Source organism: Limulus polyphemus, unplaced genomic scaffold (genome assembly GCF_000517525.1).
Source record: "Limulus polyphemus unplaced genomic scaffold, Limulus_polyphemus-2.1.2 Scaffold8919, whole genome shotgun sequence".
NCBI classification, from domain to species: Eukaryota; Metazoa; Arthropoda; class Merostomata; order Xiphosura; family Limulidae; genus Limulus; species Limulus polyphemus.
The window spans coordinates 1-4,873 of NW_013674529.1; the positions used below are offsets into that span (position 1 = coordinate 1).

The 4,873-nt window shown below is 32.0% G+C and overlaps 1 long non-coding RNA gene across 1 annotated transcript; it reads right to left on the bottom strand.

Annotated features, from left to right (window-relative positions):
* Positions 1-1,065: 1,065 nt before the first annotated feature.
* On the bottom strand, positions 1,066-3,998 carry LOC111083292. The gene is made up of 3 exons (XR_002608927.1): positions 3,122-3,998; positions 1,944-2,142; positions 1,066-1,117 (listed from the first exon to the last, which is right to left on the bottom strand). It is a non-coding gene; the product is annotated as an uncharacterized LOC111083292 (long non-coding RNA).
* Positions 3,999-4,873: the final 875 nt, after the last annotated feature.

The window sequence follows — 4,873 nt, forward strand, 5'->3', positions numbered from 1 at the left end:
CGCAATCTAAAAGCCTTCTTGTACCATTTAAATTTTCTGGAACGACATAAGACGATGACCATTTTCTGATGTAGAAAAAAATTCACTGGAAAAATTCATTTTAGAAATGTAAAATTGTCCTATTAACACGATATAACCTAATTTATATAAAAATGGAGAAACACAAGTCGCAACTTAACTATTCATTCAGTCTTAGAATAAAGTTCAGTAAGAGTTACTCCAGAACATATTTGATGTATTCTTAACGATAGTAGTGAGTTTCCTACTTTTAATTTTGTTCGAAATATACCAACGGGTACAAGCTTCTCGCTGTATCTTCCAATGTTTTTCAACGTTGGATGTTGCTTTCTGTATAACATTTCTAGATATTTCTGTTCTTTCATGTACGGTTCCAGGTAATGTTGAATATTTTGTTTCCAAAAAGTCCTTTTTTGACCTCTTATAAACTATCAAATAGCCTGCATACAGTATGCATGAGCCAGAACTTTCCACTAACACGAAAGAAAAACATACCATCAATAACAGTTTAATACTTATATAAATAAATAGAAAAAGGAACGGATGAAAAACGTGTATAAAATATCGAATAACAACAAAAACTCTTCATCGCTATCTCACGTGAGAAAAGTCATTGAAACTCATGACAAAGTCTTTATTCAGAACATTAAATTAAAAAGTTTACAACTTCAATATCTGCAAGTCACCGGTAATGGAAACTGGTGTCAGTCTCATAACTTTTAGAAACTTTAAAATGACGTAATTGATTAGAATGCGAAGTAGCGTTTAAACGTAAAACAAATGTTACAGGTAAAATAAAAGATAGAAAAAATAATAAATGAACAGAAAACAAAACCAAAATGAAATCAAAGTAGAATTGGCTACCTCGTATTCCTTCCCCGTTCGAAAACCGAAGTGATCACATTAATCACTGCTTATAAATTCCCAATTTTAGTATCCTTACTATTAATGATCTCATTATACTGACACCATGAATCCTGCCCAGTTTAAGTACATGTACCTTACAAAGAAAAGGCTTAGTGTTCTCAGATCTTCAGCTTCTCTACCTTCTGCTGCGATTCAGGTTACGGGAAGTTAAGTCCAAAGACCAGCAAAGTTGCTATAATTAATTAGATGAAGAGATTTGAAATAATGTGATTATTTATATACTCATTACCAACATTAACATCTATAAGTCACCGCTATGAGAAACTGATGTCGGTCTCATAATTAAAATTTTAAATTGATGTAAATAACTAAAATGCAAATTAAAAATTTACAGATTAACTAAATGATGATAGAATGAGAAATGACTAAACAAATTCAAAACGAAATAAAATTAAACTTTCCATTTCACACTCTTTCCCCTTTAGAAGTGATTACATTATTCATTTTAAAATTAAATCCTTACTTGTAACGTTATTCTGACATCCTACACGGTTTAACTACAGATATAGTACAAGGAGAAACCATTTTTATATATTCGACTTTCTATTTCGATTCTAGTTCAGCTTAACGAAGTTAGAGTTCTAAGACCAGTTAATTTGTAATAATTAACTAAATTTTGTACATACTCTTTACCAATATTAATATCTGTGCGTCACTGATATGGGAAACCGATGTTAGTCTAATAATTCACGTAAATTCAAAATTGACGAGATTAGCTAGAAGGTGAGTTAGCGTTGAAGTGCAAATAAAAATCCAGAGGTTAACTAAACGATAGAATGAATAATAAATGAACGGTAAAGAAACCCATAACAAAATAACAATAGAATATGCTATCTCACACTCCTTCCGCTTTAGACAAAGATTATAATATTACATCATTCCTTATAAATTTACAATTTTAGTATTCTTACTTTTAAGGCCATCGTTATACTGACATTATTTATCCCCCCCCCCACAGTTAAGTACAGATACTACGACAAATTGTTTATGTTCTTAACTCTTCAGATTGATCTTCTCTAGTTTCCTGCTGTAGTTCCCATTACATGGAGTGCTCGAGTTTGGAGACCATCAAGGTTGAGTAGATGAGATGACTCGTTAAGTCGAAGGATGAGATGTGGACACGTCAAAATAAGTTCTTATTGGAAATGGGGGGGGGGGGGAAGGCCCTTTCCAAGCCTTCTGTCACCACTTATTTTTCTGGAACGACATAGGACGATGAGCATTCTCTGGTACAGAAGTAATTGTGGATAAAATATTTCTCTTCATTTTAGAGAAATAAAATTGTTTTACCATTAAATATAAACTAACATGAAAGAATATATCATCAATATCAGGAATAATATTTCAATAAAATAAATTAGAATTAAAAAACATACACAACATCTAATAACTAATACACTTCTGCACTAACTCTCGTGAACAAACTCATTGAAGATTATGACAGGGTTTATAATCAAGAGATTAAGAATGCATTTTAACATTAGTTACACTCTTTACTAACATTAATATCAACAAGGTACAGATAGGAAAACTGACGTCAGTCTCATAACTCTTATGAACTTTAAATGACGTAATTAGCTAGAAGCAGAGTTAGCGTTTAAAGTAAACTATAACTTCTTAAACTAAATAATAGAAAGAATAATAAAATGAACTGAAAACAAAACCATAAAGAAATAAAAATAGAACTCGCTACCTCACACTCCTTGCACTTTCGAAAAATGAAGTGATTACATTAATCACTCCCAAGTTCAAATTTTTGTATCCTTACTTTTAACGACCGTGTTATACTGACATCATGAATCCTGCCCACTTTAAGTACATGTATATTACAAAGAAAATTCGTTCATGTTCTTCTATCTTTACTTTCTCTACCTTCTGGCTCAGTTTACGGGACGTCCTTGAGTTCAAAAACAAGCTAAGCTACAATAATTAAGTAGTTACAACTACTTATTAATTCTGGTTATTACTTACATACTCTTTATGAACATTAATATTTGTACCTGACCGATATGGGAAACTGGTGTCAGTCTGATAACTCATAGAATCTAAACGTTCATGCGATTAGCTGGGAGGTGAGTAAGCGTTTAAGTGTAGACTAAAAATTGACAGATAAACTAAACGATAGAAAGAATAAATTAATTGTAAACAAAACCATAATAAGACAATAATTTGCTACCTCACACTCCTTTCGAAAACCGAAGCGATTACATTAATCACTCCTAAATTCCCAATTTTCGTATCCTTACTTTTAACGGCCTCATTATACCAACACCGAGAATGCTTTACATTTTCAGTACAGATACCTTACAAAAAGAAATAATTCATGTTCTTGAAAAATCATCTACTCTACTTTCCTGCTCTGGTTCACTTTATAGAAAGTGCTCGACTTTCAAGACCCCTGAGGTTAAGCAGATGACATAGATGACTCATCAGCACGAGTCGAAGGATGAGATGTCGACACACCAGAATAAGTCCTTTATTTTGATGGAGGGGAGGGCGCAATCTGAAAGCCTTCTTGCGCCATTGAAATTTTCCGCAACGGCATAGGACGATGATCATTTCCTCTGGTGTCGAAAGAATTTTCACTGAAGAAAATTTGTTTCAGTCACATAAAATTGTCCTATCATTAACATGATATAATCTAATTTATATAAAAATGGAGTAACACAAGTAGTAACTTTGAATAGTCCATTCAATACTATAATAAATTTGAGTAAGATTTATTATAGAATATAATTGATGTATTAACGATGGTAGTGTGTCCGAAAGAGACTAACGGGTGTAAGCTCCTCGCTGTAGCTTCCGGTGTTTTTCAACGTTGGATATTGCCTTCTGTATAAAATTTATAGACAAGTCTGTTCGTTCATCTACGGTTGCAGGTTATGTTGGGTATTTTGTTTTTAAAAAGTCGTTGTTTGACCCCTTGTAAGCTATCAAATAGCTTGCATACAGTTTATGAACGAGTCCATAGCCAGATCTTCCCACTAACACGAAAGAAGAATATACCATCAATAACAGTTTAATATTTCTATAAATAAGTAAATAGAAAAGAAATGGAAGAAAAACGTGTATAAAACTTAAAATATCGAATAACAACAACACTTGCTCACTATCGCACGTCTTTATTCAAAACATTAAAAATTCATATTAACATTAACACTTTTAGGACATAAATATCTGCAAGTCACCGGTAATGGAAACTGGTGTCAGTCTCATGACTTTTAGAAACTTTAAATGACGTAACTGATTAGAATGCGAAGTAGCGTTTAGACGTAAAACAAATGTTACAGGTTAACTAAACAATAGAAAGAATAATAAATGAACAGAAAACAAAACCATAACGAAATAAAAGTAGAATTTGCTACCTCGTATTCCTTCCTCGTTCGAAAACCGACGTGATCACATTAATCACTGCTTATAAATTCCCAATTTTAGTACCCTCACTATTAATGATCTCATTATACTGACACCATGAATCCTGCCCAGTTTAAGTACATATACCTTACAAAGAAAAGGCGTAGTGTTCTCAGATCTTCAGCTTCTCTACCTTTTGCTTTGATTCAGGTTACGGGAAGTTAAGTCCAAAGACCAGCAAAGTTGCTATAATTAATTAGATGAAGAGATTTGAAATAATGTGATCATTATTTATATACTCCTTAACAACTTTAACATCTACAAGTCACCGCTATAAAAAAAAACTGGTGACGGTCTCGTAATTCAAATTTTAAATTTATGTGAATAATTAAAATGCATATTAAAAATTCACAGCTTAACTAAATGATGATAGAATGAATAATAAATAAACGATAAACAAATACAAAATGAAATAAAAACTATACTTACTACCTCATACTTCTTCCCCCTTAGAAAAACAAAATGGTTACATTAATCAGTCTAAATTTAAAAATTTTCACACCCTTACTTTTAA